This window comes from Microcebus murinus, chromosome 17 (genome assembly GCF_040939455.1).
Source record: "Microcebus murinus isolate Inina chromosome 17, M.murinus_Inina_mat1.0, whole genome shotgun sequence".
Lineage (NCBI taxonomy): Eukaryota > Metazoa > Chordata > Mammalia > Primates > Cheirogaleidae > Microcebus > Microcebus murinus.
In genome coordinates, this window is record NC_134120.1 from 54,408,607 (window position 1) to 54,434,772 (window position 26,166).

The 26,166-nt window shown below is 45.9% G+C and overlaps 1 pseudogene; it reads left to right on the plus strand.

The window, feature by feature from the left end:
• Positions 1-10,188: 10,188 nt before the first annotated feature.
• Positions 10,189-26,166, plus strand: LOC142861610 (transcription factor E3 pseudogene; annotated as a pseudogene).

Sequence of the window (26,166 nt, forward strand, 5' to 3'; positions counted from 1 at the left end):
CTCGCCAGCCCAGGGCAAGGGGAAAGGGCTGGCAGCAGGGCAGAATCAAACACAGGGAAAGACGGGAGACTGGGTGGAGAAGGGGCGTGCCCTAGGGAGACGCCGTCGTGGGCCCCCGACCGCCCTGTGCAGTACGAGGCGAGGCGTCCCAGGGGGTCTTGAGAAGGCCAGCGTTGCTGGCTGCACTGGCACAGGCTGCAGAGCAGACACTGACTGGTGTCAGACTATCACTACAGACCTGGCTCCAGTTTCTCTGGTTGGCCTTTTCTTTTTTCTTTTTCTTTTTTTTTTTTTTTTTGAGACAGAGTTTCGCTTTGTTGCCCAGGCTAGAGTGAGTGCCGTGGCATCAGCCTAGCTCACAGCAACCTCAAACTCCTGGGCTCAAGCAATCCTCCTGCCTCAGCCTCCCGAGTAGCTGGGACTACAGGCATGTGCCACCATGCCCGGCTAATTTTTCTATATATATTAGTTGGCCAATTAATTTCTTTCTATTTATACTAGAGACGAGGTCTCACTCTTGCTCAGGCTGGTTTAGAACTCCTGACCTTGAGCAATCCGCCCACCTCAGCCTCCCAGAGTGCTAGGATTACAGGCGTGAGCCACCGTGCCCGGCTTGGTTGGCCTTTTCTTAACCATCATGTTCTCTTTCCGGATTCCTGCCTCCTTGGCTTCTGTGGCCCTGAGGTCAGCGTCCTCAGACTGCTCTAAGCGTCTCTAACGCCGCCATCTGTCAGGCGTTGCACTCCAGGGAGAGGGAGGCTGCCAGCTGCCACCAGCAGTCGCTTCCTCGCTGCTTTCACTTTGCTCAGGTGTCAGGTGGCCCATGCTTCTGGGGAGGCTGCACCTTTCTGCAGCTGGAGGGGTGAATCCTGCCGGTACACACCCCCAGGGGAACGGGGAAACACCATCCCTTCGCCAGCGATTGCTGGGGTGGTGTGTGACCACATCTTGCCAACAAATGGGTTCAGAAAGGGTTTTACTCTGGAGCGACCCACGCACAGGTGCTTTCCTGCCTCTGGAGTGATCCTCATGAGGATGCTTGAAACTGCGGCAGCCGTCTTGGAACTGTAAAGGAATTTTGCCTTAAAAGACTCCAAAACATTGAGGAAGGCAGATGAGAAAAATGGGGAGAATCCTTGTCCTTCACTTTCAGAGCCACTGAGTTAACCTGAGCCTTTAGTTTTGCAGCTAGGTGAGCTGATAGCAGTCTACACCGATTTTAGTTGGGATTTTCCTTACTAACAGCTGAAGGCATCCTCACTAAGGTTCCAGGTTCCATCCTCCCCCAATTTTCAGTGTCTACACCAGCATCCACCTGTATGCCGATAGCTTCCAAGTCTAGCACAGACCACTCTCGGTCACAAATACATAGAGCAAGCACCTGCTGGCATCGCAATCTTGGCTTGTAACAGACACCTCTGAATCAACTGACATTAATTTAAAACTGATATTCCTTCCATTTGTAAACCTGCGCCCTCCAACTTGTCCTCCTGTATTTCATATTTCACTGAAAGGAACCACCAGCTACCTGGCTTCCCAAATCTGAAGCTTGCAAGTGATCCTAGACCTCTTCTTTTCTGTCCACTGATCCAGTGGATCTTCAAGCCCCATTGAATTAAAATCTTCTTGCCAACCTTCTACATTAGTTGAAGCTCCTAGTTCCTCATTTCCATTCTTGCAACCGTCGCTGATTTGTGTATATAATCTAATTACTTTCCCCGACTACAAAAATACAATCTTACTGTGACTATTTATCAAATCCTCTTTTATCATCCACACACATTCAGAAATTCCATCTTCTCTGAGGAACTATCCCCAAATGGAGAGATTTTTTTCCCCTAATTCTACCCAATTTGGAGATGGCTCCTCTACTTGCCTTGTAGATGATATACTTTGTCTATTTCACTGTGTCTCAAAGAGATAAGGTAACTTGCCCAAATCTGCACTTCTAGCAAGGGGTAGAGCTCATCAGAGCCCTGGGTCTTTAGACTCCCTGCTATCTTCTCTCACAGTCTGAAAAGATGCACTAACCCTTTGGCTTAAGTATATAGTAACATGTTCCTTATTTATTTGTAGTAACCATTCAATGGGCTATTGACTTCCTGCCAACTAGAAGATGGCCCGAAAATGTTGTGTGCTTGTTGTCCTTTGAATTTGCTAGAAATAACTAGTGTGATTACAGCACAAGCACTGCCTTTAGATGGCTTTTAAAAGCAAACCTAAATAGAAAACAACAGGATGATGAATTTAATGGTTCTTAATGGTTATAGTTACATTAACTTTAAACAGTTTAAACTTAATTAAAAGACAAAGATTGTCATATTGTATAAAAGAATGCTGTCTACAGCAAACCCACTTTAATTATAAGGACAAAGATAAATAAAAATGATAGAAAAAGACATATCATGAAAACACTAATAAGAAGAAAGCTGGGGTGGTTATTAGTATCAGCCAAAGTAGACTTCAGAACAAGAAATATTTCCAGGAAAAAGAGGAGCATTATATAACGATAAAGGGGTCAGTTCACTAACAAGACAATAATCTCAAACGTGCAGTCACCTAACAACATAGCTTCAAAACACATGAAGCAAAACTTGATAAAACTGAAAGAAGAAACAGATCTGGAGTTACAGTTGGAGATTTCAATGGTCCTTTCTCAGTCAATAGAACAAGTAGACAGAAAATTAGTGAGGCTATAGAAGACCTAATTGATCTAGGTAACCCAATTAAACTTGACCTATCCAAACAGCAGAATATGTTCTTTTTTTTTCAAATAACATGAAACATTCACCAAGATAGATCATATTCTGAACCATAAAGTAAACTTTAACAAATTTAAAAGAAATGAAATCATATGAAGCATGTGATACCATAACTGAATTAAACTAGAATAATAACAGAAAAAGATTAGGAAAACCTCCAAATATGTGGAATATAAACAATACACTTTGAAATAACCAATGTGTCAAAAACAAAGTCAACATTGAAATTTAAAAATTTTTTTTTTTTTTTTTTTTTTTTTTTTTTTTTTTTTTTTTTTGAGACAGAGTCTCGCTTTGTTGCCCAGGCTAGAGTGAGTGCCGTGGCGTCAGCCTAGCTCACAGCAACCTCAAACTCCTGGCTCAAGCAATCCTCCTGCCTCAGCCTCCCAAGTAGCTGGGACTACAGGCATGCGCCACCATGCCCGGCTAATTTTTTTTGTATATATTAGTTGGCCAATTAATTTCTTTCTATTTATAGTAGAGACGGGGTCTCGCTCTTGCTCAGGCTGGTTTAGAACTCCTGACCTCGAGCAATCCGCCCGCCTCGGCCTCCCAGAGAGCTAGGATTACAGGCGTGAGCCACAGCGCCCGGCCTAAAAATATTTTGAATGGAATGAAAATGCAAGTAAAACATAAAATTTGTGAGTTGTAGCTAAAGTAATGCACGGAAGAAAATTGATCTGATAGCATTAAATACTTATATTAGAAAAGGAAAAAGGTCTTGGACAACTTTAAGAAACTAGGCAAAGAGCAAATTAAACTCAGTGCAAGCAGAAGGAAATAATAAAGGTGAGACGAAAATCAAATTAAGAATATGCAAATAATAGAAAAAAGCCAATAAGCCAAAAACTCTATGCAGTTTTTACTCCAAATAAAAACTGTGCAAAAGACATGAATAGACATTTCTTCAAACGAATATACAGATGGCCAACAAGCACATGAAAAGGTGCTCCACATCACTAGTCATTAGGGAAATGGAAATCAAAACCATGAGATACCACTTCATAACCATCAGTATGGCTGTTATCTAAAAAAAAAAAAAATCACAAGTGTGGCTGAGGATGTGAAGAAATTGGAACTGTTATATACTGCTAATGAGAATGTAAAATAGTGCAGCCACTGTGGAATATAGTATGGTGATTCCTAAAAAAATTAAACATAGAATATTATGGAGCCATTCCACTTCTGGGTGTATATACAAAAGATCTGAAAGCAGGTACTCAAACAGATATTGTATATCCATGTTCCTTGCAGCATTATTCAAAATAGCTGGAATGTGGAACAAGCCAAGTGTCCACCGATGGACGAATGGATAAACAAAATGTGCTATATACATACAATGGAATATTAATTATTCAGCCTTAAAGAGGAAGTAAATTCTGACACATGGTACAATATTCACGAACCTTTGAGGACATTCTGCTAAGTGAACTAAGCCAGTCAAAAAGGACAAATGATGCATGTGATTCCACTGATATGACATCCCTAGAGCAGTCAAATTCACAGAGACAGAAAATAGAATGGTGATTGCCAGGTGCTGCAGAAAAGGGGAATGGATGTTACTCATTAATGGGCAGAATTTCAGTTGGGCAAGATGAGAAAGTTCTGGAGATGGATGATAGTGATGGATGCACAACAATGTTAATTAATATCTTCATTAATATTGAACTATACACTTAAAATGGTTAAAATGGTAAATTTTGTGTTATGCATATTTTACCAAAATTAAAAAATAAATTGAAAAAATACGCATCTTTGAAAAAATTAACAAAATTGACAAACCTCTAGCTACACTCACCAAGAAATAGAGAAGACTATTACCCGTAATTGGAATAAAAGAGAGGACATTATTACAGACACTAAAGACATTGAAAGAATAATAAGGAAGCTGCACAAACTATTCTATGCCTATAAATTTAACAACTTAGATAAAATGGACAAATTCCTTGAAAAACATACTGCCAAAGCTCATTCAAAAAAAAATAGGAAACTTTCTTAATCTGATGAAGGTCACCCCTAAAATACCAACAGCAACCTCATCCTTAATGGTGAAAGACTCAATATTTCTCTGCAATTAGGAACAAGGCAAGGCTATTTTTTTTAATTCAACATCATACTAAAGGTCATAGCCTGCAATAACGCAAGAAAACGAAACAAAAGGAAATAAATAAAACTGTCTCTATTCACAGATGGCATGATTATCTACCTAGAAATTCACAAAGAATTTACAACAAACCTGTTAGAACTAGTAAGTGAGTTTAGGTCAGGATACAAGATCAATAGACAAAAATTAATTGTATTTTTATTTATTAGCAATAAACATTTGAAGATTGAATATTTTAAAAATACAATTTAAATAGCACACACACACAAAATAACCCCCCAAAATTCTTATGTACAAATCTAAAAAAATATATGCAAGTCTGTATGCTGAAAACTACAAAATCCTGATGAAAGAAATTGACAAAGACCTAAATAAATGGCCAGACATACTCTTTTTATGGATTGGAAGACTCAAGATTGTTAAGGTATCCATTCTCCCCAAACTTATCTACAGATTCAACACCAATCCAATCAAAATACTTACAGAATTTGTAGAAATCAACAAGCTAATTCTAAACTTTATATGTAAAAGCAAATGAACTAGAATAGCCAAAGCGATTTTGAAGAACAACAAAGTGGGAAGACCCACACTATCTGATTTCAAGACTTCACTGTAAATCTACAGTAATCAAGACAAAGAGGAGAAGCCAGGCATGGTGGAGCGCACCTGTAGCCCCAGCTGCAGGAGGTTGAGGTGGAAGGATCTCTTGAGCCCAGGAGTTGGAGATCAGCCTGGGCAACACCCCACCTCCAAAAAAAAAAGTAGTGAAGAAAGAACAGACATACAGATGTGTGAAACAGAATAGAGGTAAGAAATAGACTATTCATCTATGGGAATTGATTTTCAACAAATGTGGAAAGAGGCAATTAAATGGAGAAAGGATAGTTTTTTTCAATGAATAGTCATGGAACGGTTAGCTATCCATATGCAAAGAACTAATTATACAAAGAACTAACTCAAAATAGATCCTGGACCTAAAAATAAAAATTCTCTATAAGAAAACTTATGAGGAAATCTTCTTTTCTGCAAAGTGCTTTTCTGCAAAGCCCTCTTGGCTTTGCGAGGTAGGTAGAAATGTGACAATCAATGAGCTCCAAAATGAAGGTGGCTAGCACAGTGCCTGCTCTTGTAAATACTGAGCCTTTTGTCACTTTCCTACACCCCCCCCACTGATCCCAAAATAACTCACCACAGCCTATTTTACAAAAGCCAAGAAAAGTATCAAGTGAGCATGAATACACCGAATAGAATTTTCTTTAGGCTATTTATTTTCCACCAGAAATGAAGGCAGTTCTGTCATCTGTTTAGTGCTTTGAAAACATACGATTGCTCTTAATCAGCTACACAAATTGCCCACACTCCAAGCTGTTGAAATCAAATACAAGCTTCAAATATCTGTGACTGAACTTTATTGAAAACTCTGTGGAGTATAGTTCAAAAATCACACTCTTCATTCCTTTCTTTAGTATCATTTACCAGGTCAAGATAGCTCATATGTGAACTGGATAAAGAAACTCATAGTGGCCTGGTGTGGTGGCTCACGCCTGTAATCCTAGCATTTTGGGAAGCTGAAGCAGGAGGATTGCTTAAGGCCAGGAGTTTGAGAGCCTGAGCAAGAGCAAGACATTGTCTCTACAAAAAAAATAGAAAAATCAATCGAATGCGGTGATGGCACATACCTATAGTCCCAGCTAGGGGAGACTGAACCAGGAGGATCGGTTCAGCCCAGGAGTTCAATGTTACAGTGAGCTATGATGCCACTGAACTCCATCCTAGGTGACAAAGAGAGACACTGTCTGAAAAAAAGAAAAGAAATTCATGGTTTTGACTACAGGGATTGTCTTCACTGTGCTTTGGTGTCATGCTTCCATGCCTCCATGAAGCAACTTTAGGAAATCCATTATTACTTTTGGTGAAGGGATGTTGTTGAGTACACTGTAAGCTTGAGTTTCATTTTTTTTTCCTTTTTTATAGTGTGTATTAATTCACTGAGCCACCTCGAATTTCTTGGGCAAGTATATGGAGTCCAAATACAACGAAAGATCTCGGTGCTGTAATCTTCTCTGAAGAGCTGCTGCAATAATGCAAATCTTCCACTAAGAGGCGGTAGGGCACTACTGATAAAAAATACTGCCGGTTAAACGAACATTTATAAATTGTACAATTATTTCTAAATTAGAATATTTATTATTTTAATGTTTTCCACTATGTGCAAAAGGCATACATAATTAAAAGATATCATTTGAATATATGGCATAATTTAGAAGAAGAATGTAAATTTTAAAAATTATCCCCTACATTTTAGCAGCAATTTAAACAGACCTAATAAAGTCAGTTGGAACTCAAGGGAATTTTCCTAAATAGAAGGCTGAAGATTTTTAAGTATAAAGAAGCATTAGAAGTAGACAGTGTGTAATAATCATTTTAAAGATAATTCTATTGCTTGCTTCCTTTTTTTTTTTTTTTTGAGACAGAGTCTCACTCTGTTGCCCGGGGCTAGAGGAGTGCCGAGGTATCAGCCTAGCTCACAGCAACCTCAAACTCCTGGGCTCAAATGATCCTCCTGCCTCAGCCTTCCAAGTAGCTGAGACTACAGCCATGTGCCACCATGCCCGGCTAATTTTTTCTATATATTTTTAGTTGGCCAATGAATTTCTTTCTGTTTTTAGTAGAGACGGGGTCTCGCTCTTGCTCAGGCTGGTTTCGAACTTCTGACCTTGAGTGATCCTCCCGCCTCAGCCTTCCAGAGTGCTGGGATTACAGGCATGAGCTACCACTCCCGGCCAGCTTGCTTCTTTTCTAGGTGCCCTTCAAGGAAGACAGAACTGTATTTTATTCACTAAATCTATTTGGCATTTGCTTTTTAGACTTTCATCATGGACCACACTCAAAGATCATGCCTACGACCGTGGTATATATCACGGTAGCCAAAGGCCCGTGGTAGCCAAAGAGCAGTTTCCACAAAGTGGCCCAGTCCCCCCTGAGCCTGGAAAAGGTGTGTGAAGGAGACACAGCACCGTCAGGTACCCTGGGAGAAACAAAGCAGCTGGGAGTGTCAAAGCTTCTCTGAGAAGGAGAAAAAGAGAGGAAGAACCAGCAGGTGCTATGATGAATTTTGTAAGAATTGGTGACACCATAGAACTAGGATCTAACTAACACCTGCTAGAGCAAAGCATGATTTCCCCTGCTATGTGATTATAGGCAAAATAACAGTTAGATTTTGAATGTAAGAAAAGAATACTAACTTTGCTCCTATTTCTCTCCTGAGCAATTGGGGTCAGGCGGAGACAGTGCTTGGAGATGCTTTGGGGGTGCCCAGGAGCAACAGGTAAGACAGAGGAGCTGATGAGAAAAGGGGGGTCCTCTCCTGGCCTCTCCAGTAGGGACGGACCATCAACAGGAGGCAGCTGTGGCTCCCAGGGGTCCCGAGGTCTCTGGCCTGCAGGGCCAGGGCTTCTCAGGGTGCAGGTCCTCCTTGTGGGGGTGGGGATTGGTTTGGTTCTGTTTTGCTCTGGCAACTTTTATTGCAGTATAACGTACATAAAGCAAAGAACACAGATCATGAGTTGTACAGCTGAGAGATTTTTCCCCGAGGGACTACCCCATGCCCAGAACAAGAAAGGGTCGTATCAAAACCTCTGACACTCCCTCCTGCACATGCTCCTAACTTCTGAGTCCATAGACTGGTTTGCTGGGTACTGGCTTTATACGAATGAGTCATACACAGGAGCTCTTCTCTGCCGGCTCCTTTCACTCATCGCGTGTTTGTGGGATTTATCCGTGTTGTTGCAGGAAGTTGTGGTATGTTCACCCTCTGTGTATAGGACAGTTATGTGCCGCGTAGTGGTGTTTCATTCAGCAATGGACTGCATATACGACAGTGGCCCGCAAGAGTATAATACCGTATTTTCACCTTTTCTATGTTTAGATACACAAAGACTCACCTTTGTGATACAATTGCCACGGTAACATGCTGCATAGGTGTGTCGCCTCAGAGCAACAGGCCACAGCCGACAGCCGAGGTGTGACGTGGGCTCTGCCACCCCGGCTTGTGTGAGCGCACGCTGATGCCAGCACAGCAATGAACTCGCCCGACAACACTGTTCTCAGAACATGTCCCCATCATTAAGACACACACGACTATGTTTCATTGTATGAATAAACCATTAATGTATCCGTTCTATGTAGATGGAAGCTTGCATAGTTCGGGGCTGATGTGAACATACTTGTTCTTTCTTCTGGTGGACATAGGTATGCATTTCTGTTGGGTATACCTAGAAGTAGAATTCTGGGTGATATCTGGTCACATATTCAGCTTTAATATATACTGACAAATAAGTTTCCCACAATATTGGTGTCAATTTACAGTGTATAAATGCACTGCTGATATTTAATATTATTGAAATAATTTATTATTTTATAATAAAAATAATTATAATTATTCAAATAACTAAATGTTTCAAATATTCAGATAATAAAATAAATATTTAAATTGTTTATTTAAATAATTACATGTTTGGGTTATTGGGTTATATTCAAATAATTGAATGTAATTATTAACAATAATTATATTATATTAATATAATTTCTTAACAACTTGAAACTGCCCGTCTTTTTCATTTTATCCATTCTGATGGGTATATGGTGGTATTTCATTTTGGTTTTAATGTTTTTTCCCGTCCTTCGCCCATCTTTTTATTGAGTTGTCTGCCTTGAGCTCTTTACATTTACTGGATATTCTCCTCAAGTATTCTTATATAGATATAAGTGTTAACCAAGGTCTTAGAGCAGACAGATCCTCAGGGAGAAACTCCTATCAGATGAGCATCAGTGGCGGCTGGGCTTTCCTGGGCTGTGGGTTGGGAGAGAGCAGCAGGATCATCAGGATCCATCACTAGGATCAATTCCAGGAAGCAAAGGCAGAAGTTAAACTCAGTCCAAAGAATATGTGACTTTTTGTTTTACTGGACAACTTTCTGTAGCATCTTCTGAAGAAAGTGTTTGAAAGCAAGTTCTAGAATGGGGCATTCCTTCAAATTGTGATCTACATGATTGATTGGCGTTCCAAGGAAGGTTCATATACGGCTAATGATTTGCTATAAAATGAGCCCGACTGGACTCTAAACAGAATCTTGGCATTGTTTTCACTCTTTTGGAAGTAATAACATTGGTTCTGTTCACTCTCCACTCAGATTAATTTATAGAGAAATGTTTAATGTTGGCCTTGGTCACTCAAGACGTAGGGCTTTTCAGTTAACCCAGGCAAGACAGCCAGGAAGGCCAGAGCCCTTCTTAGCAGTGGTCCCTCTGACTAAGGTCACAATGTGTTGCAGCTCCTGGCCGGCCGTTGCAGGAGTGCTCCCGCCCGCAGCGCCAGCCCAGGGCACTTACGCACCGCTGGTGTCTGAAGGCCTCATCCCTCCTCAGAGGGTGAGCAGATTTCCAGAGGGCTGGAGCCCGAACCCTTAACAAGAAGCTGCGCCTGCTAGAAACCAGCCCCACACTTTTTTTGCATTATGTGTCTGATGTGACTTGTGATGACTGCTTGAAACAGCCACTTAAATCCATTTTCACATTACAAGAAAGGTCTGATTTCATAGGAAGGAAGAAAACTTTAAGTCAAGGCAGTGCAAAATCTCCAGCCATCCGGCAGCACTGAATATCAAACTGTTGGTGGCTCCCGGGCTGCAGAGGGCGGCTGCTGCGGTTCCATTTCCAACACAAGTTGGGCTTTGTCATCTCCAAGGTCACTCACTGCCCCAGGCTGCCTTGGAGGGCGCCTCCTAGACTCTTGCATTTCCTTTTTTTCTCAGTTTCAAAGACCAGTTGTTCCTTTCCAGCTTTACCTCTCCTCCTGCCACAGGACTGTAAACTCCGCTGGACATTGTTTTCTCACTATCCCATGCCTTCATGGGATGAAGCTAGTCCCTTCCAGGTTTTTAAGATTTCCTTTCCTTTTCTCCACCATGGTGCAATTATCTTCATCATCACCATTTATCATTTTTCCTTCATTAGAAAAAAAAGTGCCATTAAGTGTCTCAAGTACTTGAAGCTCTTTCCGGAATCCCGGGCCCACCATGCCCCCATGCAACAGCTCAGCCTTCTGGTCTTTTCCTGCTCGGCCCCACCCTGCCTGTCTTTGTGGGCTGTCGTGTTGCCATGGCAACCAGCAACCAGCCAAGGGAGGCATTCAGGGTGTGTTTGCTGGGACCTTGGGCGTTGGTCCAGCCAGCTGACCTCCCAGTAGCTGACATGAAGTGACCCCATTCAGTGTCCTCGTGGTCCTGGAAGGAATCTCCCAGCTCTGTTCTCTCTTTCTTGACACAGCTGCTTGTGGGAGTGAAGCTCATACCCAGGTGAAGGTCATAAGAAAGCTCTATGTATTTTCTCTGCAGAGAAATCAGGCATCACTCTGTCCTCACAGCAGATTTATTGGAAAGTCAAGAATGAATGTCTTTTAAGCTGAAATGATGGTCCCCACTGGGTCTTCGTGTCTTCATAAGGAGCCCAGCTGGGAGCAAAGAGAGAGGGACTCTAAAATTGGAGAGGAAAAAAACAGAGAGATTTTATATACCATTTGCAAATAGTTTTTTATTATATTTTCAGCATCTTGCTGTTCTTAAACTGTCTGAGTAGCTTCTGCTTGTCCTAGGGAAGGTTCCTATGGCACCCCGTGGAATTTCTCTCACAATTGCTTCTCTAGAAACGAGCTTGAACACAACATGGATGGATTCACAGCCGCTTGTAAACCACTTTGCACCAAAGGCTCTCAGGGGAGAGTCCCAGGAGAGCCAGCTCCACAGAGGGAGGGGAAAGGAAGGGCAACAGACCTGCAGAGGGGACTCGGGGAGGGGACTACCCTCAGCAGCCCATAGGGCTGGTCCTGGATGACTCAGCTTCTGCAGCAGCCGCCAGTCTGACTTCAAGATGAAATTTCCATTGATCAGACAGTTGTCTAGGGACCCACAGATCCGGACACTAAAGAAGGACTTATTCTCATGTAACTTCACCACTCGCAATGCCGATACTAATAACCACACTCAGATGGAAACTCGGCTTCCCCAGACTGTCTGTGAGAGAGAAGTGGCGACTGGAGACTGAGTGGTCCTCAGTGTCCACTGACCACGCCTGCAAAAGGACCTGAGCTCCAGCAGATTTAGATGTTTGTTCTAAGTCTGCCCCTTCCTTACTAACTATGAATCTGGAAAATTCCCTGGATTTCCTGAAGCCCCTTTTCCTCCCGTCTAGAAAATGAGACTGTGAGGGGACAGGAGATTATGTCTGGGGAGTCCAGAGACATGCAGGCTAGGAGAGTAAGAAATGGAACTTATAAGAAAAGCTCAGAGCTAACAGCTTAGCTTCTGTCCCCTCAGCTTGCTTGCTTACAGTATATAGCTTAAGTGAAGCCATGGCAGGCTTCAGCGGGTGCTGGGCCTCAAAAGGCGGCAACCGCAGGTCATTTCCTAATAAGAGGTTAAAAAGCCACGGGATGGGGGAGGGAGGGCCAAACTCCGGATGACTCTGCAGTAAAATGCTGAAATAAAACGCAGAGGGAAAGCCCTAATGCCAGAACCAATCAGCTGGTAAGAGGAACCAACCAGAAAAGAGATGAAATAAACTGCTAAAGGAGACTGCGGGAGGAGGGAGGGGGAAAACTTTAAGGGATACCCGTAACCCAAGCTGGGGTCCTTGTCGGAATAGAGGCCACTGCGATTGGCGCTCTGAGACTCGGACCCTAGCTCGAGCTAGTCAATAAAACTCCTTTTGATGATTTCAGCCTCAGTGACTCTGTCTCTTTGTTCTGTGGCACTGCGGTTTCCCACTCTAACAGGAGTCTTCCAGTTGTCTCTTTGGTGCCCAGAGAAAGGCCTGTTCCCAGGGCCAGGTGGCTCCAGGACGAGCTTGCAGCGTGGCCAGGTCTGAGTCTGCTGTGAGGAGCCTCTGAGTCCTCCCTCTGCACAGCCCAGCGCCTGGCCAGCTTCCTCCCCACCCTCCCTGCTGACCGGAAACCTCTTCTTGGAGAAATTGAGGCTTTCGAGGATTTATTATTGGCAATTTGGAAGTTCTTCAAAGCTGACACTGAGGTGTCAAAAGAGGGACAGCATGTGACCGTTGGATTGGAACAGGAGCCCCGTGTTCAGCTGTGACTGTTTCTGAGAGCCTCACTGGAGCGGTATGTCCCGACATGGGAGTGCCACTGAGTCCCAGAGAGCCCTGTGGGCCGGTCTCACCTGCCCTGCTACACAGAGAAGGAAACTCAGAACAGTCCACACCCAGTGAGAGAGCGCACGTCCCCTCCCAGCTCCACGGAAAGGCTGCTCATCCATCCGTGCTTTCCCCACTCTTCATCCTGTTTGGTATTTCCCACCCAGGTTTGGTTTTAGCACTTCATAAGCACTTCTGTTGAAGGTTAATCATGCTCTGCTTTGAATAGCTCTTCCCTCCCCTCAGAGACACCACCTGACTGCTGTCTCCGCAGGCCGGTTTTGCAGTTTCCTAATACTAGTCAAGACTAACTTCTGGAAAGAGGAGCCTTAAAAACAAAAACAAAAATAAAACTCAAACTTTCCTACCAAATGCCTGTTGCACATTCAGGTGGCCTCTCTGACCTGGGCTTCTGGCCGCCTGAGATTCTACAGGACTTCATGAATGAGTCTCTTGAATACCATGAGACACATGTACTCTAAGAAAAATCCCTCTGTGAAAATCTGCACCAAATAAAGTTGGTTCATCGTAATTATTACAAAGTGACGGTAATTTCCTTGCTTTACAAAATGATTCACTACCAAGTTGCTTTAAATAACAAGCTCTCTTTCTGTATTTTAAAGTAGATGAGCTAAATGAATTGAACCAATTTTCAGGAACATATTCATACCTATTTCAAGGTAAACCCAATTGGACCCTAGTTAGTTTGTGTTCGTTTCTTTATTTGTTCCTTTATTTGTCCATCCTGTTTTAGTGGTCAGTCGCACGGACTCTGGGGACAAGGCCCTGGGGGAAAGAAGGAGCACAAACTGAGCTTTGGGTTGTTAACGTTGACAGGACTGGAGAAAGAGACAAAGACTGAGAAGAGACAGAGGAGAAGAGAAGGAAGGAAGGAATGAGGCACGTGGATGGATACATAGATACATTTAAACTACAATCTTACAGAGTTATTCAAGAGTTGGTACTTCTCTATAATTCTAAGACAGGGAAAGAAAAGTCTGTATACTCGTACAAGCTTCATTGTCCTATTATAACTTGAGAATTTAGCATTAATTGCTATGAAGCAGTATAACTCACTTGTGAAAAATACAAATTGCACTACTGGTTTTTTTTTTTTTTGGCTAATGAATATGAATTGAAAAATAAACAGTGAACAATCAAATTTGTAATCCATGGCATGATTGGAAAAGGGATTAGGAAGTTAGAGAACAGGCTGAAACGTGGTCCGCAGTTCTCAGTGGTGGCCGGAGGTCAGCCTTCACTAGTGAATTGGGCTAGTTCATGGCCCAGGCTCATTTTAATCTTTTCCCTTCCACTTCTCCCTGTGAATTTACCCACCAGGAAAACAGCACAGCCTGTCACCTAGGTAACTGACCCCTCCCCCGCCCCCCCAGACTGGTAGAGATTGGAAACGGAACCCTTTCTCATTGCAAATTTGCATTTGCAGCTGGTGACCTTGCAGGAGGACAGAAAGCTAATCTGATCCCACTGATGATGAGGGTGCCGGCCCTGCCCCATGCACCCGCTACGCTGAGAACGCAGCAGACAGCATCTGCTCCTGTGAGGAGCCTGTTTAAGCTGTTACATGCCTGTTTCCTCCAGTAAGGAGGCTGGGAGTGTTTTGATTTGAAAATGATAAAGAAAATGCTCTCTGGACGTCCATCTTGTGCAAGGTCCTGAGGTTTCTCACTTTGACCATTGTTTCTTTCTACCATGTTTCCAAAGAGCCTGCAGGTTAGAGTGGCTGAGATGAGGACAAAGATGTGAGTTCCCAGTTTAGTTATGTTAATTACAATAAAAAATTAAGAAGGGGGAGGTGAGAGAGTGTGCCTGGACAATGGGGACCCCAGCATTTGCCAGCAGGCTAAGTCTTTATGCTGAGGCTTTGGCTACAGCCGCTCCTTTCTTTGCCCCATTGTGTGCCAGTAGCTCAGTGACTTCTGAGAGCCGGGCTGTGCTCCAGCTGTATGCAAAGTGTGGAGGTCTGCGGGGTGGGGGCTGTCAGGGAGGGGAGTGTGTGCCAAGTCCTGGAAGGGGAAAGGGACTCAGGAAGGGGCTGCAGTGAGGTGGGAGTTGGGGAAGGCATGCCAACTCAGCTGCTGTCTCCTCTTCATCTAGAGCAGTGGTTCTCAAAGTGGAGTTCCTGGACCACCCACCAGCAGCACCTGAGATCTTGCTTAGAAATGCAAGTTCTCCCCAGACCTGCTGGCTCAGAAACTCTGGGAATGGCCCCAGCTATCAGTGTTTAGACTAACCCTCTGCATGTCACTGATACACACTTAAGTTTGAGAACCACTGCCCTTAGTTCCAAAGAAAAGATTATTTTCAAATTCAGAGGACTGAATAGCTTCAGATGCCACTTCAAAGTAGGAAAACAAAACATAGAGAATAATGCTGGATAAAAGCTTTTCTTCCTAAAATACATGAGAATTGATACATGAGGCAGGGAGGTCACAGTAAGTACACAAATGTTAATTACAACTAGTGAATAAACACTATCTTCCATAATTTGGTCAAACTATTTGAAAAATTATGGCTAATCTGAAAGAGAAAGTGCTACTTTTTAGTTAGAATTTTTCACTTTGAAGTTCCCTGATCTCAATTCTTCTAGGACTCACTGGTGTAACACAGGAAGCTATCTAATAAGTACAAACACAGCGAAATACATCTTCAGGACTTTCTTCCCTCCTGACATGAAAATGATTAAAAACAATAGTCAGAATTCCCAAAGGAGATAACTTCAATATAGTCTTAACTCACAGTGACCGATCAGTCAGCGGTTAATTTGACGTATGGCAAATTATAGTAGTTCACTCACAGCTAAGAAACCTGAGGAAGAAGTATTCTGTTTTTGACTTTGGGGAAATAATAAATGCTAAGCCAATATGTGGTTTACTGTACTCTGGGTAGAAATGTCAGTATTTTGAAATGACTAAACCAGGCACCTTCTTCCCAGAGACTGGCCCCCACCGTGGCGAAGTCAGGGTGTCCCGAACTTGCAGGGCTGTTTCACTGCAGGCTCGGAGTGAGGAGCTGCCATCCGTGTGGAAGGACGGGACTGTCCTTCATGACCTTCCGCTGCCACCTTGTCTCTCAGACCAGAGTGGGTACATCTGGGGTGGTCTGGCCACAGGCCTCACCTTGTCCTTCAGCATACGGCTGTGCTGAGTCCCACACAGAAGGAAGGTGGGGAAGGGCTGAGGGGGAGGGGAGGAAGGAAAGACATTGCCCTGAAGCAAACATGCCTAGACAAGGGCTGAATTAAATGTGATATCTTTGTAAACCCTTCATGCTAGGTTTTAAAAGCCATTGTCTCTGTTGGGATCACAAAAGCTTCCTTTTTCACAAATTGGCACAAAACTGCTCACATGCTATTAAATCCACATATTTGAGCATTTGGATTACGGTTAATGATATGGTTTAGACCCTTGAGATCAAGGTGCAGTTCTGCACATCCATAATTTTTCTGTCACTTTTCCTGTAAAAAGAAAATCTCTGACACAATGGTGGCACTTCTGAGTGTGAAGGAGGAGAAGTGTGACTATTCCCTGGTGTCCTGGGCTCGCAGACCTGCAGATCCTGCCTATCCTACAGAGCACAGGACCCTCCACCTGATTCCCTCACCTACTGATGAATTTTTGGGAAGGAGAAGAAGGTGATTAAGAAACGAGTCTTTACCAAGTATCCAGCGTGTGTCTGCAAATGTGCTCGGCGTCCCCCACACATAGTCCCGTGTGGGATGAAGGCCGAGTGACACCCCCCTGTCACTGCTTCCCATCCAGACCCCTCTCCAGGGAGGCTGGGCTGGCAGCTCCCACCCCTCCCACGCTGACCGGGCCGGGAGCAGAGACTGGGCCAGTTGGATTTTCTCTCCTGGAAGCTCTGGAAGGCAGGTCCTGAGAAAGGAGCCGGTTCTCTGTAGGGAGCAGAGCTGCAATGTCACGAATGGTCATAGTGGAGCCATCACTGCAGCAGACCAAGCCACACGCAAGAAATTACAGGAGACGAGAGAAACCTCGAGTGGGCAGGACACGTAGCTTGTGGAGAGAAGAGCAGGCCAGGAGCTCCGCTGCTGCACAGAGGACGGGGCTCTTGTTTTCTGGAGCAGTGTGGCCACACGCCGCCTCCTGTCTTACAGGCCTGGGGGAGCAGCTGTGGTATGCTTAGTAGAATGATCTTTAACTTAGCGCTAGCTCACGTGGGTGGTGTTCTCGGTGTGAAAGGACAAACAGGTCTGTCTGGAAAGTATCCAGCCTTGCAACATGGAAAATAGAGGCGTTTGTTGAAGATAAAAGATATAAGAAACATTGTACACAGGACAATGACCCCTTAGTCCCCTTCAAAGTAGGCACCGTGGGACCTCAGGCAGTTCTCCCAGCGTCTCTTAACCCAACCATACACAGTCGGCATTCTCAGGTGTTCTGCTTGTCGCAGGCCTTCCAGAACGCGGATCACCTTCAACAGAATCTCCACCATCTTTGAAGCGTTTGTGCCACAGTTTTATTTGGGCTGCTCTCGTTGCATCGTCCCTGAAAACCCTCCGAATCATCCGAATAGCTTCCTCGGAGGAATGTTCAAGTTTGATGCAGACTTGTTGCTCTACTCGCTCATTTTGAATGCCACCCAGTACACATTGTTCACTCAACAGTGTCTAGCGCCCCACTGACTGGGACAGTGAAGTTGTCACTGTTCACGCATGTGCATCCCAGCCCACTCTCCTTGGCTTCCAGGTTACATTTATGTGCAAACTGTACTTGTTATATTAATATTAACAATGGCTAGATATTTTATGGACTGACCTTGTATACTCCAAACCTAATCTAAGGACAGAACCTAATTGTGTATGATATAATTCCCAATCTTCTTTTTTTTTTCTGAGATAGGAGTCTCATTCTGTCACCCAGGCTAGAGTGCAGGGGCATGATCATAGCTCACTGCAACCTTGAACTCTTGGGCTCAAGAGATCTTCCTACTTCAGCCTCCAGAGAAACTGGGGCTACAGTTACATGCCACCAACTCTGGCTAAGTTAAAAAAAAAATGTTTTTTGTAGAGACAGTGTCTCACTATGTTGCTCAGGCTGACCTCAAACTCCTGGCTTCAAGCAATCCTCCCGCCTTGGCCTCCCAAAGTGCTGGCATTACAGGTCCGAGCCACTGCATCCAGCCTCCAATCTTCTTATGGGAAGAAATTAACATTCTTGACTTTAAAAAATTAAAGCAACTTAATGTTAAACTTCAATGGGATTAAGATGTTCTGAGAAACTTGTTATTCACCCACACAGTCAAGCAGGACAAAGATGATCTTTATGTTTTTTTTTTTGAGACAGAGTCTTGCTTTGTTGCCCAGGCTAGAGCGAGTGCCATGGCGTCAGCCTAGCTCACAGCAACCTCAAACTCCTGAGCTCAAGTAATCCTACTGCCTCAGCCTCCCAAGTAGCTGGGACTACAGGCATGAGCTACCATGCCAAGCTAATTTTTTCTAGCTATATTAGTTGGCCAATTAATTTCTTTATATTTATAGTAGAGATGGGGTCTCGCTCTTGCTCAGGCTGTTTTCGAACTCCTGACCTCGAGCAATCTGCCCTCCTCCACCTCCCAGAGTGCTAGGATTATAGGCGTGAGCCACCACACCCGGCCCAAAGATGGTCTTTAATCAAACATCCTTTTTGGCTGGACACGGTGGCTCACACCTGTAATCCTAGCACTCTGGGAGGCTGAGGCAGGATTGCTTGAGGTTAGGCATTCGAAACCAGCCTGAGCAAGAGTGAGACCTTGTCTCTACTAAAAATAGAAAGAAAATTAATTGGCCAACTAAGATACATAGAAAAAATTAGCCATGCATGGTGGCACATGCCTGTAGTCCCAGCTACTCAGAAGGCTGAGGCAGAAGCATTGATTGAGCCTAGGAGTTTGAGGTTGCTGTGAGCTAGGCTGACACCATGGCACTCTAGCCCAGGCAACAGAGTCTCAAAAAAAATAATAATAATAAAAAAATCCTTTTCTGATTGTATCTGGTTGCGAGATTATCATCTAATAACCTTTTTTCTTTTCCTGTAAAATGTTCCTGCCAAGAGGAAATTGCATTATTCTATTAGGGACCTTTTCCTTTGAATGTAAATTATATTAATTTCATACATAAATGGTCGGAAAGAGCTGGGCATGGTGGCACACACCTGTAGTCCCAGATACTTGGGAGAATGAGGCAGAAGGATCGCTGCGGCCAGGCGTTAGGGGCTACAGTGTGCTCTGAACAGCAGGGATGAAAAAAACATGATACTTACCTTTATGGGGCTCATAATCTTGTATAGAAAATGTCATGAGAAAGAAAAGCTGCTCCTGTCTCCAGAGCTGCCCCTGCTGTCACACAGCCCTGTGTTCCTAGGATCCGGCCTGGTCTTCCGAGCTAGGCCCTGTGTTCTCCTGTGCAGTGTGAGCCACATCACAGAACCTCGACATTGCACAAGGTCACTGTGGGACCATGACAGATCAAGGCAAAAATAAGACCATAATCTTTATGTTGTGCAGTACCACTCCTAAATGCAAAAATATGAGCTTTAGCTCACATGCCAGATCACAGATATCACGCAATTTGTATTTCGAGTCTCATACATTTATGGGTATTATATTTTGTTCTTACTAGAACAGTGGGAACACTGCCCCAAACTAACTCAGCTATTTTTGTTTTGCTTCTTGATATTTGTACATTTTACAAACATTCTCTTCCTCCAGCTTACCAAGGAGTTAGGAAGAAACTGAAAGGAAAAGGAACTCTGGGGTTGGCTAACACAGGGACATAACAGCACTAAGAAAGGATCTGAAAGGGTTCCTTGGCTATCTGTGTATCTTCCAACACCACTTCCTTCTTTTTGCGTTCAAAGCCCGTTCTGCAGTCATTCGAGTTGAGCCTCACTGAACTCCATGCACCGTGGTCCACTGGGATGTGGTGCACAGGGGCCACCAGGTGGCTAGGGACAACAGACACGCACCTTGCATGCATCTGCTGTGTTCGACCACAGGCTCCATTATCCCAGTGGACTTTTCTTTAAAAAACACACGTTCAGCGATAAATGCATTAAGAATTTCAAGTTCGATGCAATAGCAGAGCATTAAACCAAGGGTAAAGCCCTTCTGAGCCCGGATCCTGTGGGAATGCACAGGCTGTGTGCCAGGTGGCCAGCCCAGCAGCACGGACGTGCATGACAAGGGTGCAGGGGAGACCAGTACGAGACCAGTACGGGGTCCACGCTGCAGACTTCTTCCTAGAGAGAGAGCACAGAGCTGAGAGCTCGGGTTCCCGGGCAGACCTAGCATCGCCAACCATGTTCCTTAGATAGATAAGTTAGCTACTGTCTTTGTGCCTCAGCTTTCTTGTTTGTGAAATGGGGACAGTAATGGCACCTAACTCATGAGGTTGCAAGGATTAAATTTTAATACAGATAAACGTTTAGAATCACACGACTTGGCATCGGGCAAAACCTGAGCAAAGCTTGGCTATTGCTGGTGGAGAGGAGCGAATGAGGCTACCATCGCGCCGCGACGCCAGCTCCTCTGAGCTGTGCCCACCAGCCAGCTTCTCCACCCTAATGTCACTTCCTCTACAAATCTGCTCACAGGCAAAGATGTGCGTGGTAGCTCCGTTTCTCATTGGAAAATACACAGGTGCTCTGGTCTGCAGATGTCAAAGACAGGAACAAAAACCTGCAAGGGAATAATTAGGCCCAGCAGGGATCTCTGGTGGGATAATGGATCCTACAGTGGAGTCAGCAGATACTGTTCTCTCAGCTCTGCAGAAACCAGGACACAAGGAAATTCGTCATTCACCAAACACCAGCACTGTGACGCGCCGGGCCAGGCCTGGAACTCGGGAGTGCTGCGGTGGTGCACACGCACCCAGCCCACTCTGCTGACCGGCAGCCACCAGGGCCCTGGGGCTGTTTCCTAGGGATGTGACGGGCCAACCTCACAAGACCACAGCGGAGAGAGGTGGGAGCGAGGGGGCGGCTGGGAGAGAAGAGGCACGGCCATCAGAGACACCCGTGGACGTCTTGCTCTTCACGAAAGTCAACGCCAGGCATCTGCTCTCTGGGTTGTCAAAGCCAGCATGATAGTGAAAACAAAGTCTTACATTTATCAGGAATCGGAGGCCTTTGGGAGTACATGGAGTCCACAGGAGGGATGAGTTCTGCTTGAACTAATTCTATTCAAGTTACAAATTGAAAAGGTATGGAAGCATTTTTTTTAAATAAAAATTTGAACAGGGCCATTGTGTGTGGAGTAGCACATTCCCCACACGTGCCACAGGGAATGTGCTACTCCACAGGGCTGGCCTTGAGCTCCTGAGTTAACTAGTTGTCTTTAGACCCCTCTAGAAGTTTAACTTTGACTCCGGTGGAATGTTACTTGAGAGAAGCAAAAGAGGAAGCAGTTATCTTCTTTGAGACTTTGGGAAAACAAAATCCATTAAAGCTGGAGGAAAACTGCTTGTGATTTTTCAACTTCCACCCCACAACAGTACTGTGTTTGACCAGTGTTCCTTTGTGCTATGTGGGGAAATACACAGGGGACAACTGTCATCTGCCCAAGAAGGTGCTTGTGTTGTACTTAGGTGCTATAGGGTGAATAAGAAGCATGACCTTGATCCATGCTCCAAAATTTATCTCAGTCTCAGACAGTGATCTGAGCACAGACGGTGTGATTGGATCAAATGCTGATTTGATAAGAGAAAGGTTTTAGGAGAAAACCTTTTTTTAAATTTTTCTTTTTTTGGATACAAGGTCTTGTTCTCTTGCCTAGGCTAGAGTGCAATGGCACGATTATAGCTCACAGCAACCTCAAACTCCTGGGCTCAAGTGATCCTCTTACCTCAGCTTCCCAAGTAGCTGGAACTACAGGTGCGTACCACCATACCTGGGTAATTTTTCTACTTTTTTTGTAGAGATGGGGTCTCGCTATGTTGTTCAGGCTGGTCTGGAACTCCTGGACTCAAGTGATCCTCCTGCCTTGACTTCCCAAAGTGCTGTGATTATAGGCATGAGTCACCTTGCCCGGCCTAGAATGCCCTTGATGATAATAATAATAGCATTACAGATGCAAAACTCACGTCTTCAGAGTGCATGGTGTTCTGATGATTATGCATGTGTGGGTGGGGGGGGAGCTGACTTAGGTTATTAAGTCACAGACTTAAACATTTTCAGCTGCTTATCTCTCATGGCTGCTTTTCCACATCAGTGAGCAAGGAGAGACTTGCCACAATCCCATCTTCCCCCGTTGTCTTTTCTGGAGGCTGTTGAGCTCTCCCTGGAGCTGTGTTCTGTCCAAGGCTTGGTTAGGGGGAAGGACAGCCAAGAGCATGCCCTGAAACCCTGACGGAAAGACGGAAAAGTACTTCTAGAGGACAGAGGAGCAGGCAGGTGCTTAGAGAAGCCTTCTCTGCACTCCTTTCTGCTCCTTTAAGTTGATCCTGGGTTCTGAATGTTCACCTTTGTCCTTGTCTTTCTCCCTCCCCAAAGACTTTCAAACCCTCAATTCAGTGAGTGTATTTTCACTGAGCATCTACTACATGCCAGGCATGGCCAACACCCATCTCCCTCTCCCTGCCCCTTCCTCAGCTGCTCAGATCTACCCTGCACACTCACCCACACTTAAGGCCCCAGGCGATGACCGACTAGGAATGTGCTGGCACTGCACGCTCGGCCAGTGTCACAGCGCGGGGAGGGAAGATGTCTAACCAGGGCTCAAGTGCCATAGGAATCACGACAGTTCCATATTTATCCTGCACAAACAGTGTGTACAAATTTCAGGATAAGTCTGAAAGCTGCACTGCCAGTTGCTAAAAAAATTACTTGAATAAAAGAAATATATGTATCTATTTATTTTGCCATGCAAAAGCATAAGTATTCCTCTCCAAATATGTCAACCTGAATGTTTACTTTTTTACTTTTTAAAATTAAGGACAAAGAATATTCTGCATCAATTGCTATTAAGTAAACTGCAAATTTCAAATGAGGGAGGAAATAGAAAAAAGACACATATATATTTTTTGCCCCTAATTCACAATGTTCTTGTAAACTTTGTTGCTATTTTAGACAGCTTGTGAATGGAATGATATATAAGCATCTTGATAATAGTAAATTTTGTCGGGAACTAACTAAAAGGCTAACTTGAGCATATAGAATGCCTAACTTTTTTGTGATGTAAGAAATGCAGCCTTTTATATATTATAATAGAACTAAGCAGCAGATGTTCTTTGCCGACTTAAGAATTGAGATCCGAGGTCTCCGAGGTCGGGCGCGGTGGCTCATGCCTGTAATCTCAGCACTCTAGGGGACCAAGGTGGGAGGATCACCAGAGGTCAGGAGTTCAAGACCAGTCTGAGTGTGAAACAGGAATGAGAGCAGGAGTGACTCCATGACAGGCTGCACTTCCTGGAGTAGGCCTAAGTTTCGGTTTCCCAACTTCCCGAAGTGACACCAACAACACCCTTCCCTGAAATGACCTTTGCGGCTTTTGAAGGAGCCAATCAGGAGCCGACAGGATCAGCCACTTTTAAAGGAACCAATGGACTAAGGGGGAGGGGGGAAGGTGTACACAGCGTGTATAACTTGCAGAAAAGTATAAAAGCTTGACTTACACCCCAGGGCGGGGTCCTGGTTCGTAGGGAGGCCGCTGCGTTGGTGCTGGGACCTGGACCCGAGCTCGAGCTAGCCAATAAACTCCTCTGTGCTTTGCAGCCTCAGCGATTCTGCCTCTCTGTTCCTGGGGCCGAAGGAAACCGGCTCTAACATGAGCAAGAGCGAGACCCTATCTCTACAGAAAATAGAAAAATTAGCCAGGCGTGGTGGTGTACACCTGTAATCCTAGCTACTCGGGAGGCTGAGGCAGGAGGATCCCTTGAACCCAGGAGTTGCAGGTTGCAGTGAGCTATGATGATGCACTCTAGTCCGAGCCACAGAGCGACACCCTGCCTCAAAAAAGAAGGGAGAGGCCGGGCGCAGTAGCTCACGCCTGTAATCCTAGCACTCTGGGAGGATCGCTCAAGGTCAGCAGTTTGAAACCAGCCTGAGCAAGGGCCAGAGCCAGTCTCTACTAAAAATAGAAAGAAGTTAATTGGGAGGTAGGGGAAGAGGACGAGGAGGAGGAGGGCTGTCGTCCCGGGTTAGGTTGAGGTGGGGTGTCGGTCCATTCAGGGCGGGGATGACTCACGGCCCATCCCATCTCCCCGACTCCGCCCACCTGCGCAGAACTAGTTCCATGGCTTAGCGGGGAGGAGGTGGTGGCGACGGGGGAGGGTGGGGGGTTGGGGGGGAGGGGACTCTTATTTTGTTAGGGGGGCCGGGCGGAGGTCTGACCGGCCTGGGAGGGCTCTCTTGGGGCCGGGAGTCATGTCTCATGCGGCGAGCCAGCTGGGAACGGGGTAGAGGCAAGCGCGGGCCGCGTCCGTGCTGTTGGAGGAGCGCAGGCCGGCCGACTCGCCCAGCTGCTCAGCCTGAACTCTTTGCTTCCGGAATCTGGGACTGTTGCTGATATGGAATTAGAAAACGTCCTTGATCCTGACAGCTTCTACGAGCTCAAAAGCCAACCCCTACCCCTACACTCAAGGGGGCTCCAGGCCCCCTGCCATGTCGTCGTCTTCATCGAGGGTCTTGCTGCGGCAGCAGCTCACGCACCCAGGCGCAGGCGCAGGAGGCGGGAGCGTGGGGAACAGGCTGCAGCGGCTTCCTTGCCCAGGCCTGCACCTGCCTCTCCTGCCATCTCTGTAGTTGGTGTCTCTGCTGGGGGCCACACATTGGGCCGTCCACCACCTGCTCAGGTGCCCAGGGAGGTGCTAACGGTGCAGACCCACCTGGAGAACCCAACGCGCTCCCACCCACAGCAGGCGCGCCGGCAGCGGGTGAAACAGTACCTGCCCACCACACTTGGGCCCAAGCTGGCTTCTCAGGCCCTCACCCCACCGCCAGGGCCGGCGAGTGCCAGCCGCTGCCTGCCCCACAGGGAGTGCTCCCAACAGCCCCTGGCACTGCTCACCACCGGGCGGGTCCATTTCAGAGAAGCTTGATGATGTCGTTGATGAGATCGTCAGCCTGGAGTCCAGTGACAATGATGAGATGCTCAGCTGACTGCCCGGAGGCACTGCAGGGCTGCAGCGGGCCAGCACACTCCCTGTGTCGGCTCGTCTGCTTGATGTGTGCAGTAGTCGGGTGTGGCCACGCCAGCCATCCCCGTCAGTAACTCCTGCCCAGCTGAGCTGCCCAACGTCAAACGAGAGATCTCTGAGACCGAGGCAAAGGCCCTTTTGAAGGAACGACAGAAGAAAGACAATCACAACCTGATTGTCGCAGGCGACGCAACATTAACGATAGGATCAAGGGGCCGGGCACTCTCACCCAAGTCCAGACCTGGAGATGCACTGGAACAAAGGCACCATCCTGAAGGCCTCTGCGGATTATGTTCGCACGTTGCAGAAGGAGCACCAGGCTCCAAAGACGCGGAGAGCGGGCACCGATCCCCGGAGCAGGCCAACCGCAGCCTGCAGCTCCCAATTCAGGAGCTAGAACTGCAGGCCCAGATTCGTGGTCTGCCGGTACCTCCCAGCCCAGGGCTGCTCTCCCTGGCCATGACTTCAGCCTCTGACAGCCTCAAGCCAGAGCGGCTGGACACTGGGGAGGAGGGCGGGCCGGGCACAGCAACGTGTCATGTAGCGGGGGACCTGCCCAGAATGCTCCCCATCTGCAGCCCCCAGCGCCACCCTCAGATGCCCCTCTGGACCTGCACTTTCCCAGCGACCACCTGGGGGACCTGGGGGACCCCTTCCACCTGGGGCTGGAGGACATTCTGGTGGAGGAGGAGGGGGCGGTGGGAGGACTGTCGGGGGTGCCCTATCCCCGCTGCGGGCTGCCCCTGACCCCCTGCTTTCTTCAGTGTCCCTGGCTGTCTCCAAGGCAGCTTCAGCGTGGAGGAGGAGTCCTGATCAGGCCTCACCCCTCCCCTGGGGCTTCCCACCCAGGAAAGGAGGACCAGTCAGGATGAGGCCCTGCCTTTTTCCCCACCCTCCCAGGAGACCTCCGCCCAGGTATTCCGGGGGAAGAGGAGATGTGA